Consider the following 20332-nt stretch of genomic DNA (forward strand, 5'->3'; position numbering starts at 1 on the left):
CTATCTTCAGAAAAATAAATTTAAAACCAAATAAATAAATAATTAAACCAGTCTTTATTCAGACTGTGAGAATGTGCATGTTTAGGCAATGCATTCTGCAATACTTAGTGCTGCATAAGTACAACTTCTAAATGGTTCAACAAAAATAACAAAAGTTAGAAAAAGGTTCTGAGGCGAAGGGCTACAGTTTTCTGGGAATCAAACTGGCGACCCCCTGGTTAATCATCAATATGTGGTTGCCCTTCATGTGCCCCCTACCAGGGACCTGGCCTGCAACCGAGGCACGTGCCCTGACTGGGAATTGAACCTGCGACCTTTTTTGTTCACAGGCTGGCACTCAATCCACTGAGCCACGCTAGCCAGGTGAAGGACTACAGCTTTCTATCAAGGGTCTGTAACTACCAAAGATGTTAAAAATCACTAATAGAGAGACCATGGTGCTTGACAATTGGTAAAAGCTTAAGGCATATATGCTGAAGCCATGAATGGATTAGGAAGAATTGAAGGCAAAGCTATCTGTATAGCACCACCTAGGAGTCTGCAATAACCAAAGGGGATGAACGGAATGTGTTAACCATTTTTACACTCAAGTCCATCACTGGGTTATACAGACTCCACCTTGGACATGTCACAGCGTACAATGAAAGATGACTCAGTGCATTGCTGAAAACATACTAGACCTAGGTGTCAATCTGTGGGTGGACAACCCAGGTCAAGTTTAGGCTCTGCAACCCAACAGCCAGGTGACTAACAACTTCTTCGAGACAGCATTTATTTAGACCCACCTTATTGCCATTTATACATCTTATGTTATTTAGTGCTCAGGATGGTCTTCTAAGGAAGCTGAGGATCAGCAGGGTAAGCAATTTGCCCAAGGGCAAATGGCTAGGAAGAAGTGTCCAGTGCTGATGCCTTTGCCATCCAGGACTCTGTTCTTTACCCAGTCGACTGTCAAAGGAGTAAAATAGCAGCTCTGGTGTCAGGAAGCTCAGATGTCTTTAACATTAACCAGTGATCAAACCTGCAGAGTGCTGACAATAGCAAAGGGCTCTGTAAGCTGCAGAGTGCTGACAATAGCAAAGGGGCACATGCTACTGCTGACATTGACCATGAGCACTTGGTCCTTTTTTTTAAGGTTTTATTTATTTATTTTTAGAGAAAAGGGAAAGGAGGGAGAAAGAGGGAGAGAAACATCAATGTGTGGTTGCCTCTCGTGCACCCCCTACTGAGGACCTGGCCCACAGCCGAGGCATGTGCCCTGACTGGGAATTGAACCAGCAATCCTTTGGTTCACAGTCCTGGCACTCAATCCATGGAGCCACACCAGCCAGGGCAGCACTTCATCTCAAGTGACAGGGAACAGGATTAGAGTACAGAATCACGGCAGATCAGAATTGAGGCTCACCACCCCACATTCCATCCTTTCAGACCCAATGCAAAACTTACCCTCTCCAAAACCCCAACTTACCACACTCCCCAATGATTGTGCCCCATCATTTATGCCTTCAGCATATTTTGATTATCTCAATGAATTTCCACAATAAGGAGTACAACTGTGACTCTCTCCATTCCTGGATTTTGGGCAGAAAGAAACCACAGAAAGCCAGAGCTGGGAAAAAAAAACCTCGAGGGGACGCAGTCCATCCCACTCCTTTTACCCAAAAAAGAATTCTGAAACTCCCAGCTCCAGGACAGCAGGTATTCTGTTCCCAAAAAACCAGAAGCTGGTTGTAACTTGGCAGAACAAGGCGGAACTGGAGTCGCTCCCCATCTTTCTGAGTTTCCCTTTCTCCTCAAGCCACCTCTCCCCAGAACCCACCGGATTTCATAAATACTCCCTGGGCATGTCAAAAGAATGACTGTGGGTCACTACGTAATTTCTTGTCACACATTTCAGGATGTGGGTGCTATGCACAATTTGTGGCTATGAGAACCACCAGAGCTACAAAAAAGCAGAGGGAGACATGGCCAGGAATGCCCACACCTGCAGGCAAACAACTACTCTTCCCATCCCACCCCTGCCAGGGCACATTCCAGAGGGAAAGGATCAGAACTCTGGTCCCTTGCTCCTTAAGAGCTGCTTAGCAGGTGCTAAACTCTCCCTCAGCTTTCTGGGGCCTCTGCCATCCCACACTTTCCTCCCTGCCTTGGGTGGCTACATGCCACAGAAAGGAACCCTTGAAGACACTGAATCCCAGACATGGACTCTGAGGTCCACAGAAGTGAGTTAAAGGCCTGTATTTGCATCCCAGCCTCCAGGGTGCTTCTCAAGCCCATGCTTGGGGCTCCAAACAAGAGCCCCTCCGTCCTTGTAATCCCCAAGCACTTGGCCGAGAGCTCCATGCCCGTAGAAAACCCCATTTAATAGCTCTCAGAGCCCCAGTTAAGCTCCATTTCTTAATCTAAACTAAACAAATTCTCCTAAAAGTGAACTAGTGAGACACATCTAAGAAACTTGCAGAGGACGGAATTCAGGGCAACCAGAAAGTTCTGGACACTGGAGGTGGAAGGCACACCCCTCCTGATGACATCAAAGGCCTGGACTCCCCAGACTTTACAACCATGGCTGTGGCTATGAGCTGGGCACCAGGCTGTCTCAGGAAATGACAGTTTTGTGGACAGTGCGTTGCTGAGGTCACACATGGTTACTCTTCCCCACAGGGCCGAACACATGACTACAGAATTCTACTTCTGGTATTATCTGTTTCTGATGGCCATCTAGGCTATTTCCAGTTTGGGACAATTACAAACACTGTTCATTTCTGCCTAGTACACACAGGCAAGTAGATGCAGCCTTGACTAGCTCAGGCCAAGTTGTTTCCAAACTGTCTGTACCAATGCACATTCCCACCAGAAAACAAGGAGCACTCATGCTGCTCCATAGTCACACCCATACCTGGTTTTGTCGGCTTTTAAGTTTCTGCCAATCCAGTGCATGGGAATTAGAACTCTCCTGTGTATATGTATAACACTTAAAAAAAAAAAAAAAGGAAAGAGAAAGAAATCACACGGGAGAGGCCAGTAATAAGCAATGAAATCCTACAAGCAGGTGCTGCTTGATTCAACTAGGAAGTGCTATAAATGATTATTTTTGGGGAAGAGAGGTCCAGCCAGCTTTCATTCTTCCAATCCCTTTCTGGGGAGCATATGCTGCAGGTGAAGCTCTTCCTAAGCTCATGAGTGGAGCAAGAGAATTAGTCTTAAGTTCCCCTGGCTATAGTGCTTGCTTCAGGGACAAGAACATGACTCATTACAGCCAGTCACAAGGAGACCTAGTTGAGACACAGGGGAAAAGATTCTGTGCTTTCTTAAGAACATGCAAGAGCTGATGTCAAATAGTTAGAAGCTGCTAGAGCAGTTTTGCTAACCAGAGGGTTTACTTGTTTGAGAATGAAGCCAATCTAGAGGTGAAGTGAAAGAAACCAGGTCCATCATGTGAATCCCTGTATTAAGCTATGCATAAAGCTAACTTAACCTTAAACTTTTCTGCCACATGAACCAATAAATGTTCTCTTTGCACAGCCAGCTGGTCTTATCTATATTCTGAAAAAGAAAAAAAATCTTGATACACCAGAGAAAGTTACTGAATGTTACACTGCAATATACAAAGAACTGTTGGGAAGCCACCCCTCTGGTTTCAGGGACTGCAGCCTCGCTGGCAGGCAAGAGAGCTCCAAGGCTAGAGGTAATCAAGCAGGCCTTGGGAAAACAGGCCACTGAGGAGACGAAACCTGTTCCCCTGACAGGGGCGCAGCCTCTGCCTCCCTCACATCACTCTGCTTATCCCTGTGATGGTCTGTCAGTCAAAGTCAGGTAAGATCCCTGACGAGGAGGGACGACCTACGACAGACCAGTATGGGCTGCAGACAAGGACTTGGGGGACACTGAGAAAGGGGAAAAAGGCCTTCACCCCTCAGTTCCACGGCTTTGATACGGCCGGAGTCCTCATTCTATCAGAAAGAAGTCTCGTTATCTCTTGGCAGCTCTGCCCCGCCTGGCCGGCACAGGCTTGAAACAATGCTAAAGGCAGGTACAGCCCTAAACTGGATCAGGTGTTCCTGGGGACAATCAGGCCTAGAAGTAAGTTCCTTGAAGTACCTTTGCTCTTCCCTCAAAAGTTATGATAATCGGATCACACTGGGAAGGATATTTACATTATTCATAGGTCCTGACCTGAGGCAGATCTCTTGTGTTCCTTCAATTGTTATCTATGATCTCTGTTTTCTATAAACAGCCTTTTGATTGATGAGCTTTGCATCCATACCCCTGTGCAAGTGGTTCTCAATAAAAGCTTTTGGACACAGGGGCTCCGGGCCTTCTCCACTAGAGGGAAGAGCCATGTCCCCTCTCCTGGCAAACAGAGAAGTGTTTGTGATGACTGGTGTTTATTCCCCGCATCCATGACAACTCTGGGACTGGCCCTGCGGTATTCAGAGCCCCACTCCCTCCTCAGCTGGTTCCGGACAAGTATCTCTCAGATCCAGGAGAGCCCTGCGCAGCCCCCCACAACAAAGAACTTGTGTGGAAAAACAAGCCTATTTATCTAGGCAATGGTCTTATAAGAAAGGCAGAAAGTAATTGGCAGTTCTCTCTCTGGCCTTCACCTGAAGACTACTACCTGCCAGGGTTTGACAGATCCCCAACTGCTCTCGGTGACCATGTGCCCTCCCTGCAGCTGTAGAAATTCTGAGTGAGGAAGCACAGGCACGATCCTTTTCCACTCCAGCTGTCATTCTAACTAAACCCTAAAGTGAAGAGTTCTGAGTTAGGACTAAAATGTGGTGTTTCAACCAGCCTCCATTACTTTGCTATTCAGCCTGACATTAGATTTCTTGACCTTCCTGGGTCACAATATCACCACGAAGATATGGGAGTGGGAGGGAATACCCAGGCTGTTCAGAGATATGAAATAATAGAAAAATATATATTGGTCTCTGCCCCTGTTCCTGACACAGAGTTCCTGAAACCCTTGTCATTTCCTGGGTTGTAACAGCACTAGGAGCAGATTTTGTTCTACTGAGGTAACTCTGGGTGGGCTCCTGGGTGGGGCCTGATCATGCAAAAGACCAAACCAGCTCTGGCCAGTGTGGCTCAGTTGGAGCATCGTCTACAAACCAAAAGGTCACAGGATCAATTCCTGATCAGGGCACATACTTAGGCTGCAAGTTCAGTCCTGGGTAGGGAAACGTAATAACGTGCAATTGATCAGTGTTTCTCTCTCTATATGATGTTTCTCTCCCTCCCTCTCCCCCTCTCTTCCTCTTTCTGTGAACAGTAAGAGGAAAAAATGTCCTCAGGTGGGAATTGAAAAAAAAGATGGACCCATGATTAGAAGCTTAGAATTTTCAGCCCCATCTCCCAATTTTGAGAGAGGAGAAAGGGGCTATACATGAAGTTATAATTGATCATGCTTACATGAGGAGGTCTCCTTAAACTCCCAACTGTACAGGGTTCAGGGAGCTTTCAGGTCGGTGAACACATCCACAGAGGGAAGGTGATGCATTCCAGCTCCACAAGAACAGAAGCTCCTATGCTCCGGACCCTCCCAGACATTGCCCAGTATAACCCTTCATCTGGCTGTTCATCTTAATCCTTATCATATCTTTAAATAAACTGGCAAATTTAAATAAACTGGTAAAAAAAAAAAGTGTTAAATCCAACACTTACTTACAACAGGACAAACTGAAGTAAAGGTCTGGCAAGTGCACCAGCAATATTTAATGTGCAACATAAAGTCACTGTTATTATAAAGAGCAACCAGAGTACAATACACATAGACAAAAATCTTTGGATCAAGTATGCTGCTTTATTGTGCTGATGTTTGACAATTTGGCTATCAGGTTAAAAAAAAAAAAAAAGAATGCCAGTTTATCAAATTTAGTTTTTCCAAGATCATAAATGGAGTTAGTGAGGTGGAGCTAGTCTAACTCCATTCATTCTCTGAAGGAAGGAAAGATTTAAGCCATCAGCTATGGAGTTACCATTTTTCATCAAATTTGATGTCCATGTCATTACATTAGGTATCTCTGAATTCAGTGTGACCAATGGCATGTCACAGTTTGACTGGCAAGATATTAAATAATTGATGGCATGTTAGATTTAGTGAAATGTGCTGCCAGGGTCATCTAACACACAGGTCTCATTGCATTACTCCACTGCTTCAAAATTCCTAAATGAGGTCAAAACTGCACAGCAGGGCGCACAGGCTCCTTATCATCTGGTTCCCAGTTACCGATCCAGCCTGCAACCCTGCCTCACCTACTTGCTAGATACAGTGAACCAGGAACACAGCCCCTTCCTCACAGGCCCCACTCCCCACCCTTGCCCTTGTACATGTTCCTTTTTCAGTCCCAGGTCATGTTGAACACCTGAATCAGATATGCCCCCTCATCTATGAGGTCCTTTCTGGAATAAGTTAATAAGGTAGAAGATACAAATTTCCAATGCAAATGAATTTCAAATAATATATGATCATACTTGCCCTTAAATAGGAGAAACATACTCCCCACGCCTTAGGTGTGGGCTGCACATAGGTGGACTATTTTCCAAAGAGTACAATATGGGGTTGGGGAGAATGGAGTAACTTTACAGAGAAACTTGACAATCAGTGTCTCAGCCAAGTGGTCGAAATCAACATCAAGACATAAATTATGCTGGTAGCATGTAACCTTGATATAATGTGTTTAAAATGGCAAAAAACCTATTAGCTCTGAGATGCCAGTAACCCATAAGCATGGTCTTAGGAGAAAAACAAATTCCAGTAGTGAAGCATCCTACAATATACATGACCAGTGTTGCTCAAAACTGTCAAGGTCATCAAAAGCAAGGAAAGTCTGGGACACTGCCACAGCCAAGCAGAGCATAAGGAGATGTGGGAACTAAATGTGATGTGGTATCCTAGATGGGATTCTTGAACAGAAAAAGTACTTAGCACTTTTAGTACTTAGTAAAAACTAAGGAAATTTGAATATTATGGACTTTGTTCAATAATAATGTACCAATATTTGTTCATTAATTGTAATAAGTGTGCCCTACTATAATGTAAGATATTAATAAAAGGGAGGTTTCAGATGTATGGGGACTCTGTAGTCACCTCACAATTTTTCTGTAAATCTACAACTGTTCTAAAAATAAAGTCTATTTTTTAAAAAACTGATTAAACTTGCAGGAAAATATTCTAGGAATTATGACTTTGGCTAATAGTTAAACAGGAGGCTCACTCAGGGTCCCTGACACTGATATTTGTTGCGTGTATGATGAGCTGATTGTCCTCCCATCGTCTGAAGAAACATAAATCTTCGTGGTGTTAAAACTGAAATGTCCTAGGAACTTGTGTTTGCCGCCCATATGCTCCAACATTGAGAAGAAAAACGGCAGAGAAAATACTAATGTACTAATAGGCTGAAAGAGGGAGGCGATACACAGCTCCAAGTACACGTGACTAAACCAGTTTGTTCAGACCAAAAGCCGGGGCGGGGGAGGAAATGGAAAAAACAAAACAAAACAAAACATGACTTTGGTCATGGTGAGGGATTGGCGATCTGCTCCGCATCAAGCAACCACAATGCCTTCGGAACCCGCTTTCTTCTGGCGCCCTGGCGACACTGAGCTTGTGTTAGGCATGGGACAGACAAGGAAGACCCACAGGGAAGGAGCAAAGGATCCACAGCACGCAGGCGGTTAGGCTGGGAGGACGCCCGGACATTGCCCTCTCCCGAGCCTCCCAGACCAGGGCGTGTGTAACGGCTGCTTTGCTGCATTTCTCATCTTACAACCCTACTCACCGGTGCCGAGCTCCAGGCCGTGAGCTGAAGGCTCTTTGCTAGTCTCCCGCAGCGGTCAGATCCGGGTCCGATCCTCCGCGAGCACAGCGGATGATAGCGGGTCCCCACTCCCAGTAATCTCCAAACTCGTCAGAGCCTTTCAACGAGTGTTCTGCCGGAGAAGCGCCCGGATTGGCCCCTGCTGAACTCCGCCTGCCAATGGGAACCTCAGGATCCTCTCTACATCACTGATCACTGGGCAAATCTCCTGGCCGCAGTGGGGGTGTGGAACAGCAAGCTCAAGAAAAGGAAACCGAAATCAGACTTCCTAACAGCCGCAATTCTAGTGTGACCTGCAGCGTTACTCGGCGGAAGAGTCCAGGTCTGAGGGCTAATGAGACCCTTTGTGGGTCTCTGGGATACCAGTCTCCTGTCCGGCCACGACCCCACACCTCCCAATTCTCGCCCGGCTTATCAGGGCCAGTGGATGATTTGTGGCTAAGTGGCACTCGCCAGGTGCTCCATAAAATAGGGCTCCCTGCCCCTACGTGGCCTAAATTTGCTTCCTGGTGTAAGCAGGACCTTAGCAAGCAAATATTCTCAGTGGACTACCTAAAAAAATTACCTATCATTTCTGAAGCGCCTACAATGAGTAAGGGGCTTTACATAAAATAGCCTTAAACCTGGCACTCATTAACATCCCCATTGGAAAAGCAGAAAACTGAGGTTCCAACAACTTAGGGTCCCGAGCCTGGCTCAGTGGGCCAGTTGCCCTCCCAGCGCTGCATTCTGAGATCACCGAGCCTGCAAAGCAGACCGGGACTCGGGTTCCCAGGATCCTTGGGAAGGTTTCCAGAGGCTCCCGCGCGTCCCTGCCACCACTGGCCGGAAACTGACCATACAGAAGTTGCACGGCTGCCCAACTTGCTTTCGCTTCCTGCTTTGCCTGCAGCCGCTGCATGTGGTCGGGTCGTGTACAATCCCCTTGGCAGCCGTTGCTGTGTCCCAGGCACCGTCGGATTAAAATACCCCAGTCTCCCGGGGCCAGCGGGGCTCTCAGGCGTTCAGCCCCTGTGAGGAGCTGGAGGAAGAGGCGGTGAAGTTTCTCCAGCTCAGCCAGTTCCCAGCCTGTAAGGTTAGTGCAGGGCCGAGATCCACTTCAGGCACAAGTTGCCCTCCTAGGCAGGTGTAAGGAGATAAATTGCAGATGCTGGGGGCGGGGGTATCTTCATGAGGGGATGAGCTCACCTAAACAAACCCTAAAACCTACCCAGCATCCACTGCCCCCGCCCCAGGGGCAGAGGAATTTGAAGTGAATACTCAGTGCTTATTGTGTGGTGATAAAGGGGGTGAGGTAATCAGAAAACCCCACGCCCATGTTTTACAACCTGATCTTTACCCCTGTCTTGCAGTCTTTCCTCTCTTTGTCCAGTGGTGAAACAAACTCTCACAGTCCGTCTTCTCTAAGAGGGAAGGTTCTGGACCTCACCCTAGTCACAGGACTGTGGCAGTCCTGGGGTTTGGATGTGGTGTCAGCAAATCCTAGACTCTCTGGCTTCCCGCTCTTTTAGTTGGAATTGTGGAAGAAAGTGTGTTTAAAATGCCCCTTAACTGATTTTACGCTACTAATCTGTTTTCTCTCAGTCCCTAGGAGGTACTTGCCCCACCCACAGGCAATGCCATGTGTCCTTCAGCAGTAGATGTCCCTTTCCCCTGCTTAAAATTCTCTCTTCCCAGCCTACTTTAGAGAGAGGTGATGACCTATGCAGGGCCTGAGTGGTTGACATCCATCCACCTTGTTTGCTGGCCGACCTCTCTCTTGCCACCTCTCCTCAAACCCTGTGCTTCAACTCCTTTGGTCTTGAAACACTCTGCCCTAGCCCCTTGCATGGCTCTCGCTTCTTGTCAGTCATGTTGAGACAGGCTAGTAAGCCAGGACAAGTGGAATAGGGAAACTGAGACAGATAGTTAAACAGCCCGTAGGGTACGTCCAGGCAGTCTGGCTCCCTCACCTAGATGTGTGGGTAACCGGAGGGAGCAACTCCTCAGAACCTTGGAGGAGTCTGATATAGCAGTGTTCCCACACGCTTTTGCCTGGGTCTCGAGGCCTTGAGCCCTGGGTGCAATAAACTGCCCTGTGGCCTTGAGTGGGATTGCACGCGCAGCTCATGATAGTTACTTCACCTCTGGCCTGACTGCCTGCTTTGTTTGGGGCTAGTATAAAAGAGATAGGAGCTTTGGATGGGGTAGGGGGTCAGGGTGCGACTTGGACATGGGCTTTGTATCCTGTGTGACTCCCTCCATACGGGCTGGTGGCCTGTATGCAGCGTGGATACAGGCTTTGTGGCCTGTGTGATTTCCCCAAACCCGGGCTTGTGCCTGTGTGACTCTCCCGAATAAAGGCATGTCAAGCATCCCCAAGGCTCCACGCATCTTCCATCTACCTGAGCCCCGAGCGGACCTGTCCAGCCTAGAGAGGCTGCAACACAGAGCCAAGCAGTTTACAGCCATCTAGTAAATGGCAAAATCCTATCTTCCTTAACCAAGGACACTTCCGAGTAAATGGTTTACACTTTTCCCCAACCAGAGTATAAATATGTTAAATCGCCCTACTCAGGGAGATAGCAGAAATCCAATTAGTGCCATTTGTACCAACCACACCCAAGGACAGATGAAGTTAAAGGGAATAAATCTCATTTTGTCACATCATCAAAAAAATAATGGATATTCTATTGAGATCCTCTCTAAGACCTCCCCAGAACTCCCAGCCTTTAAAAACCCTCAGAAAATGAAGGTCCCAGCACTCACTCTCCCTCTCTGGAGCATGCTCACACCATTCTTCCCTGTCAGGTTTGCATCTCTTAAATTCTAAGGGTCCCCACGAGCTTTGCAACCAGGGGAGCAATGGACAGCAGCAGCTTTTCCTGGGCTAATCCCCTGAACCTGTTTCCAAGGCCTCCCTTTCTCTGACTTCTCAGTGAGCCAAAGCATGCCCGCCTCGGCTCATTTCTTTCCTATAATGTTTCTAGAGAGACAAAGCATCCCCACCTCGGCTCTCTCCTGTTGCTTCTTCTGTCCTAAACCCTTCTTTGTTTTATTGTCCCTAGCTTTAATAAACATACTCTCAAAATCACCTGGACTCATGTTGTGAAATCTTTCCTGCAGGAAGTCAAGAACTCACATGTCACCAGCCCACCTGAGGCAGAGCTGCTCTGGGCTGGTTTCCTGTCTAGTAACATTTCCCTGTTCAATTACCATCTCAGTAAGGACTTCTTCCACACTCCTCTAAATCAGTTCCCCATAATGCATCATTCTGTTTCACATTCTGCATTCATTTTCTTATCACTTGAAAGACTCTTGTTCACCTCTTTGTTAATATGTTTATTTTTCTGCCCCCCTCTGCCACCAATGTAAGCCTTATGAGAGTGGAAGCACTGCCTGCCTTCGGTGCAGGTGGTTGTCAAAAATGTATGTTGAATGAATGAGTTCTCCTAGAAAATTTCTGGAACTCCCACCATATTGCTACTGAACTAGTTCCTTGCCAGGAGCTGGTCTTGCCCTGGACCTTTTGTGTGTCAGGCTACCTCCAGACTCTTCACTTGCCCAGGAAATGTTTTAAGAATGAGCCAGAGTGAGAAAAAAAGCAAGTTTTATTTAGGTTCAGAAAAAGAAAGAGGCTAGAGGTAAGTTCCTGGAGACAGGATCAGAAGTTTAGCCTGGGACTGGCTGCCACTGCCCATTGCCCCCTAGTTGCAAGTCTCACAGGGCGCAGATGTGAAAGAAGCCAAAGTGCTCATCCAAGTTGACTCAATAGAACTTGTGAGTGAGCTGCACCCCAGTTGGTAAGTTCTTGGAATCTTTGTGTTTCTGGTTTTTGAAATTTGTGGTGCCAAATTCAGTCTTACTGTGTTGGTCTCCCTCTGGCACAAAAATAGATCAGGAGAGCTACTGGAAGAAATTTTGGCTCTACTCTCAGCATCTTGGGAGCTAGTGCATCTGAGCACCCAGTAGCTACAGGGACAGTTACCACTGTGTGCTGCAATAGAACTGCCTGTGACTACAAAGTTTTGGAGTCCCCATTCCTATTGCCCTTAATTGGACTTGAGAAACTGCATCAATCAAGTTGTAGTGTTGAGGCAGGATAGAAAAAAGTTATGGAAAAACCCCAACAAGTGGAATAAGGAAGTAGAGGCATCATAGGCTGATAAGGTGCTAGGTCCTCTCACCAGAGCCCACACCTCCAAGCATGATCGAAGAGAAACAGTTTATGGCAGGAAATCCCTGCAGTCGTTGCAGAAGTCAACAACCACAGGAACTAGCTAAAGCCAGATCATTCCAAGATGGATGAAAAAATGACCAGAAACTGACCTCAAAGCTCCTTATACCATCATTGTAGTGAAAACTGACACCATAAGTAGAAGGGCACCTGAGAGGGGTGAACACATGACACTTCTGTAAGGGACCATATTAGAGATAATTAGGCCCCTCCAAACCCAAAGGTGGAGACTGAATTTGGCCCCACAAATTTCAAAAACCAGAAACACTAAGATTCCAAGAACTGACTGACTGGGGTGCAGCTCATTCATAAGGTCTACCGAGTCGACTTGGATGTGTACTTTGGCTTCTTTCACATCTGCGCCCTGTGAGACTTGCAACGAGAGGACAATGGGCAGTGCCAGCCAGTCCCAGGCTAAACTTCTGATCCTGTTTCCCAGAACTTACCTCCTGGCCTCTTTCTTTTTCTGAACCTAAATAAAACTTGCTTTTTTTCTCACCCTGGCTCATTCTTAAAACATTTCCTGGACAAGAGAAGAGCCTGGAGATCGCCTGACATGCAGAAGGTCCAGACTGTGCCAGGGCAAGGCCAGTTCCTAGCATGGAACCAGTCCAGTAGCAGTGTGGTGGGAGTTCCAGAAATTTTCTAGAAGAACTCATTCATTTAATATACGTTTTTGACAGCCACCTGCACAATTAGGTGGTGCTAGTTAGGAGTTTGGTTTGGAGTCAGGTCTCTGGTGGACTCAACATGGGCTGGAATACTCCACTCTACCGCTTTCTGTGTGATTTTGCAGAGTTGCTAAGCCTCTGCATGTCTCAGGTATTTTTCACTGCAAAATAGAGATGATAATTTTATCAACTTCATAGATCTGTTGTGACGATTAATGAGACAATATTTCTTAAGTCTTAGAAACAGTGAGTAAGTATTAGCTAGGTCAAAGAGTATGACATAATTACTTGTATTTGGAATCAGGATCTTAAATCAAGCAAAAAGATTTAGTAGTGTCAAAATTTATAATAGACTTTAACGAAGACAGGAATCACGGGGGCTTATGGGAGGAGCCCTCATATCCGATGTCATCAGAAAGCCCTACAGGAAGAACTCTTGTTTAAAACATAGCTCCATGGTAATAACAACATCTGTCATACACATCCTCTTCCCATCTTAAAAGGAATTTCCTTCTTTTTGCTCTCAGGACTCTCACGTAGCCTGCTGTAAGTCCAATTACCAGATTGAAATGCTTCACCCCTCCCCCCGCCCCAAAATCTTTGCTAATGAAATACCTGAACAACTTTCTGTATATGGGTGACAGTAGGTATGTTTCCAAAACAGCTGTGGTTTAACCTAAGGAAGGAACAGGATCTGTTCTGGCATCAGTAGATCTCAGAGCATCTTGGGCCTTTTATGACCTGCTCCAGATTCAGTACTGGTGGCAGCTGGCCACAGTTCAGAGCTTGGCCTCTCTCACATCCACCAATGCCCACCAAAAGCAGCTACAAATGGTGGATTGCTTTGCGGTTTCTAACAGGTAGCCCAGGACAGTCACAGTCAGTGTCTGACATTGATATGCACCAGATTTCCTACCAAAAGCCATAAAACCAACACATTCAAGGGCTGTCTTCAGACTACCCAAAGTACCACCCAATTAGCTCCACAAGTGACACAACCTAAGCCTAAGCACAATCTGCTTATAAGGCAGATATAAGCAGGTACCTGTCCTGGGGTCAATGCCCTCCACCCCACAAAGCAGCCCTCACGCTGTAATCAGGGGTGATCCATAGTCAGCCAGCCTGAAGGTCAACACCACCCATTAATGTGCCAACAGAAATCAAGGCTCAATTACAACAGGAGAGCACATGTAATACACACAGGGAATTTCCTAGAGCACCTGACTCCGGTGATCAGAGTATATACTAACTGAGCCAGACAAAACACCTAGTACAGAAGGCCATTATATCAAGACTGGGAAATATAGCAAATACACAGAACCAAACACAAAGAGGCAGCCAAAGTGGGGAGAAGAAGAAACAAGTCCCAAATGGAAAAGCAAGAGAACTCTTTAGAAAAAGACCCAAATGAAATGTATAAAAACAATCTACTAGATACCAATTTCAAAACAACGATTATAAGGATGCACAAGAAACATAACTGAGAACTTTGACAGCATGAAAAAGGACATAGAAACCGTTAAAAAGATCCAGTCAGAGATGAAGAATTCAATAACTGAAATAAAGAATATAACCCTGACTGGTATGGCTCAGTGGACGAAGTGCTGGCCTGCTAATTAAAGGGTCGCTGGTTCGATTCCCAGTCAGAGCACATGCCTGGGTTGTGGGCCAGGTCCCCAGCAGGAAGCATGCAAGAGGCAACCTCATTGATGTTTCCCTCCCTCTCGTTCTCCCTCCCTTCCCCTCTTTCTGAAAATAAATAAATAAATAAATAAAATTTTTTAAAAGAATGACAAGAGGCAGGGGACTTCTGGTCAAGATGGCAGCATAGGTAAACATAGCACACTTCCTTACACAACCACATCAGAATTACAACTAAAATATAGAACAACCATCACTCAGAACTGTCTAATCAAGTTGAATGGAAGTCTGACAACTATTGAATTAAAGAAACCATATCCATCCAGACTGGTAGGAGAGGCAGAGAAGTGGAATGGGCTTGTCCAACATCCAAGTGTGGTGCATAAAAATTTGGAAGGGATATCTTGGGAGCAAGGAGTCACAGCCCCACAACAGTCCCCCCAGCCCAGGGTTCCAGTGCCAAGAAGATAAGTCCCCATAACAGGGGGGACTCAGTTGGTGGAAGAAGCCCCTAGAGTCCCAAGCAGTTCACGTGGACTTACTCATTCACTGTCTCTATGCTCCAGCCAGGATAGCAGCTTGAAAGGCACCAGTGGCATACAGGAAGGAACTGAAGTGTCTGGCATCAAGGCAAGAGCTGTGGAACAGCTTTCACCCAGCAGAGGCCATTGTCCGTTTTCTGCACCCTCTCCCAACAGAGTCACAGAGCCAGCAGGCAGGTGCCATATCTGGGACTACCATCAACCTGGCTAACACTATTTGTCCTGCCCTGGAGATCCACTGAGACTCTGTCCTAGCCAGCTTACAGGCCCTCCCAAACTGTTAACCATGGCTTTTCCATATGAATGGCTGGTGTTGGCTCTTGCTTCACACTTCCTAAATCCTATCAAACAAGCAACAGCCAGCATCAGTAAGCCCCCAGGCTTTGTACCTCTTGCTAAGTGGCCCCTGGCCCAGCACTAGCAGCAGCCAGCCTAGATGCACAGCTTGGCTTTGCCCAGGAATCTCCAAGCCCAGTTCAAGTAGCAGCCAACCGAGATTGCTTTGTAGCACATGCAGGGTGGCCTGGGGCAGAACACAGGTAGGGGCTGACCTTGTCCTATACCACCCGCGAAACCCCAGAGCCTGCATACCCAGTGGACAGCTACAGACCAATGTTGGAGCACCACCGCCTTGCCCCTGCACAGCTGATTCTCCACGGAGGGCAGAGGTTGGTGGTCAGTTGTTACAGCTAATCCATGCAGGTGACTGGCCTGGGTAAATCCCGTTGACCTGCTAACAGCAATCAAGGCTCAACTACATGGGGAAGGTGTGGTCAGCCCACAGGAAGGTGCACCTCTAGTAGCCAGCTTGGGTGATAGAGGAATAATTTGGAACAGAAGGAAGCAAAAAACCACCAATCAGAACAATAAGAAGAAAAAAAGAACCCCCCAAAAATGAGGATAGTATAAGCAACCTCTGGAACAACTTCAAATGTTCTGACATTGTCATCATAGGGATGCCAGATGATGAGGAGAAAGAGCAAGAAATGGGAAATCTATTTTTTAAAAAAATGAAAGAAAATTTTCCTAATTTGGTGGAGGAAATAAACATGCAAGTTTAGGAAGAACAGAGTGTCCCAACCAAGTTGGATCCAAAGAGCACCACACTAAGACAAATCATAATTAAAATGCCAAAGGTTAAAGATAAAATGAGAATTTAAAAGCAGCAAGAGAAAAGAAACTCCCCTCTATTTACAGGGCGGTTCCCATAAGACTGTGAGCTGATTTTTCAAAAGCAACTTTGCTGGCTAGAAGAGATTGGCAAGAAAGAGTCAAAAGTCATAAAAAGCAGGGCCCTACAGCCAAGATTGCTCTACCCAGCAAAGATATCATTTAGTATCAAAGGACATATAAACAGCTTCCCAGACAAGATAATACTAAAGGAGTTCATCATCAAACCATTATTATATGAAATTGTAAAAGGACTTATTTAAGAAAAATCAATACGATGACCAATAAAATGGTAACAAATACATATCTATCAACAATTGAATCAAAAAACTAAGCAAACAAGAAGAATACAGAGAGAATCATACAGAAAGCGTTTTGATGGTTGCCAGGTGGGAGGGCTGTGTGAGGAAATGGGTGACAAAGTGTGGGGATTAAGAAGTACAAATAGGTAGTTGCAGAATAGCCATGTAGATGTAAAGTACAGTACTGGAAATGGGGTAAACAAAGAACTTATACATATGACCCATGGACGTGAACAATAGTGTGAGGATTGCCTGACAGAGTGAGGGAAGCTAGGTGCAGTGGGGCAAAAAGAGAAAATTGGGACAACGGTAATAGCATAACCTATAAAATATAATTTTTAAAAAATACACAAGGAAGAATCAATCAACAACAGATTAGATGAAGCAGAGGATCAAATCAGTGATTTGGGAGACAGGGTAGCAGAAAACACCCAGTCAGAACAGAAAAACGAAAAAATAATTTTAAAAACAAGGATAGTTTAAAAAAACTTTGGGAAAACAGGAAGCATGACATCTGCATATAGGGTACCAGAAAGAGAACAAAGAGAGCAAGGGATTGAAAACCTATTTGAGAGGGGGAGTGGTCTCTTCCTGAGCAAAATGGCTGCTGCCGCATTGGGGATGAGCCAGCACTGAGATTCCACGGCTGCTCTCTCAGTTCTCTCCCCAAAGCCTCCTTCCCCAGTCTCTCCTCAGGCATCTCTAGCCCACTCTGCCCCGGCCTTTGCCGGAGACCAAGCCAAGAGAGAGTACCAAGAACCAGATATATCCTCCCATCTGAAACAACCAAATAGCTGGACAGAATTTATGAAATGATGATGTTCACGACACAAAACACCAGGGTGGAGGCCAAGGAGAATGTAATGCCTGAGAAAAGGTCATGTGAAAGAAAGAAGACACTCTGCAGCTGTATTTGAACATGGAGGAAGGATCCACAAGCCGAACACAAGCAGCCTCTAGAAGCCAGAAAAAGCAAGGAAACATATAAGGCTTTCAGAAGAAACTGGCCCTACTCAAGCCTTGATTTTAGCCCCATTATACTCATTTTCTCATTGTAGATTTCTGTCCTCTGAAACTGTAAGATAACAAATTTTTGGTTTTTTTAAGCCACAAAGTTTGTAATAACCTATTTGTTTCAATACTAATAGGAAACTACTATTAAAAAAAAAAAAAAGGAAAACCTATTTAAAGAAATAATGACTGAAAACTTCCCTAACCTGTTGAAAAAAAGAGACATAAAGTCCAGGAACTGCAGGGGGTCCCAAACAAGATGAACCCAAATGACCCACAACAAGACACATCATAATTAAGATGGTAAATTTTACAAAGAGAGAATCTTAAAAGCAGCAATACAGGGACAGTTACTTACAAAAGAGCTCCCAAAACCTGTCTGAAGATTTATCAACAGAAACTTTTCAGGCCAGAAGGGAAATATTCAAAGTGATGAAAAGCAAGGACCTGCAACCAAGGCTACTCTACCCAGCAAGGCTATCATTTAAAATTGAAGGACAAATAAAGTGCTTCTGAGACAAGTAAAAGCTTAAAAAGTTTACTACCATCAAACCAGTATTTTTTATAAGAAAATACTTTAACATTCTACAAAAACACCTGAAAGTGACTTCTTTAAGAAGAATAAGGAGGAGAAAAAGAACATAAATATAAATAATAAAAATTGGCAATAACTGCATACTTATCAAGAATAACTTTGACTGTAACTAGATTAAACGTTCCAGTCAAAAGACAGAGGGCCCTGGCTGGTGTGGCTCAATGGAATGAGTGCTGGCCTGCGAACCAAAGAGTCTCTGGTTTGATTCCCAGTCATCAGGGCACATGCCTGGGTTTTGGGCTGGGTCTCTGGTTTGGGGTGTATAAGAGGCAACCGCATATTGATGTTTCTCTCCCTCTCTCCTTTCCTTCCCCTCTCTCCTTCCCTTCCCCTCTCTCTAAAAATAAATAAATAAAATCTTTAAAAAAATACATATAGGGTAGCTGAATGAATAAGAAAACAAGACCCATATATATACACTGCCCACATGAGACCCGCTTAGGCTCAGAAAACAAACATACACACTGAAACTAATAGGATGGAAAAGTATTTCATGCAAATGGAAACAAAAACCTCAAGGAGCAGTACTTATATCAAACAAAATACACTTTAAAACACAAGCTATACTAAGAAACAAAGAAGGGCATTATGTAATGATAAAGGGATCAATTCAACAAGAGGATATTTATGCATCCAATATAGGAGTGCCTGTGTAAAGCAAATCTTGATGTACATAAAGGGAAAGAGCAACAACAATACAGATACAGTAGGAGCCTTTAACACCCCGTTCAAATCACTAAATAAATCTTCCAGGCATAAAGTAAACAAGGAAACAGTGGCCTTAAATGACGCATTAGACCAGATGGATTTAATTCACATTTTTAGAGCACATAACCCTAAAGCACTAGAATATACATTCTTTTCACTTGCACTTGGAACATTTTCTAGGCTAGACCACAAGCTAGGCTACAAAACAAGCCTCAATAAATTTAAGAAGATTGTAATCATATTAAGCATTTTCTTCAACCACAACGGTATGAAACTGGAAATCAATTCCAAGAAAAAAATACTGAAGAACACACAGAGACACAGAGGCTGGCTGGGAACCATCCTGCCTGGTTTCAGGGACTGTAGCTTCGCCAACAGGCGAGAGGGCCCCAAGGCTGGGGCTGAGCAAGGAGACCTTGGAAAATAGGCCACTGAGGAGACAAAACTTGTCCCCCTGGCAGGGGCACAGCCCCTACCTGCCTCACATCATCCTGCTTGGCCCCAGAGGATGGCTGGTTAGTCAATGACGGTTAAGACCCCTCAATGGCAAGGGCAACCTTATATAGGCACAGTCGCACAGGAACCATCAGGGAAAGAATTAGGGGACATGGAGAAGGGGCAAAAGACCCTCACGCCTCAGCTTTGTCAGGGCTGGAGTCCTCATTCTATCTGAAAGAAGTCTCTTTATCTCTTGGTTGCTCTGCTCCACCCACCTGGCTCAGGCTTAAAACAATACTAAAAGCAGGTACAGCCCTAAACTGGATAAGGTGATTCTGGGGAACAATTAGGCCTGGAAAAGGAATGTACTAAATCCTATGAAACTTACTTTGCTAAGAATGCCCTGTAGTTAATGAGTACTGATGTTCCAGTAGAGCATAGAATGTGATCAGTTTCCCAGGTTTTGGGACCAAATGGCTGCCACCCGGTCTACAAGACTCTGAACAGAGGCAAATCTCTGTGTTCCTTCAATTGTTACCTATGATCTCTATTTTCTGTAAATATAGCCTTTTGACATTGATTAATGAGCTTTGCATGCATGCTATATACCCCTGTGCACCTTGTTCTCAAAAAAGCCACTTCAAGAGAAGGGCTCGGGCATTCTCCACTAGAGGGAATCGCCACCCCCTTTTCCTGGCAGTCCGATAGTGTCTGGAATGACTTACTTCCTTCATCTGCGATGACCCAGGGGGACTCTGTGGGGAACAGGGTACCCCCCTCAGAGGCCAACTAACATGGTACCAGACAATGAATGGATTCACAGTGAGATCAAGAAAGAAAACAAAAGATACTTTGAGACAAATAAAAATGAACACATAGTAACCCAAAATCTATGAGACACAGTGGAATTCATAGCAACTCAGGCCTATCTCAAAAAAACTTTTTTAATAAACAATTTCATCTTACACATGAAGAAACTAGAAAAAAGAACAGCAAAGCCCAAGGTGAGTAGAAGTATGGAAATAATATAGAGCAAAGCAGAAATAAACAACAACAAAAAAATCTAAAAGACCAACAAAAGCATATCTAGTTCTTTAAAAAGAGAAAGATAATCAGCTCTGGCTGGTTTGGCTCAGTAGACTGAATGCAGGCCTGTGAACCAAAAGGTTCGAGCCCCAGTCAAGGCACATGCCTGGGTCATGGGCCAGGTCCCCA

The 20332-nt window shown here is 45.2% G+C and overlaps 1 protein-coding gene across 3 annotated transcripts in view; it reads right to left on the reverse strand.

Annotated features, from left to right (window-relative positions):
• TRIM26 (tripartite motif containing 26) overlaps nt 1-20332 on the reverse strand; it is a 116378-nt gene that overhangs the window by 14563 nt on the left and 81483 nt on the right. Inside the window, exons 2-3 of one of the 3 annotated variants that reach the window (XM_054569002.1) lie at nt 8661-8941; nt 7785-8061 (exon numbers count right to left, since the gene is read on the reverse strand). The exons of 1 other annotated variant lie outside the window; for it this stretch is intronic. The gene's annotated coding sequence lies outside the window, so the exon portion shown is untranslated. One more of the 3 variants, XM_054569005.1, reaches the window with a different exon arrangement.

The sequence above is a fragment of the Pteronotus mesoamericanus genome, unplaced genomic scaffold, assembly GCF_021234165.1.
Source record: "Pteronotus mesoamericanus isolate MK-2021 breed Mesoamerican mustached bat unplaced genomic scaffold, CSHL_Meso_final contig_20, whole genome shotgun sequence".
Classification (NCBI taxonomy): Eukaryota; Metazoa; Chordata; class Mammalia; order Chiroptera; family Mormoopidae; genus Pteronotus; species Pteronotus mesoamericanus.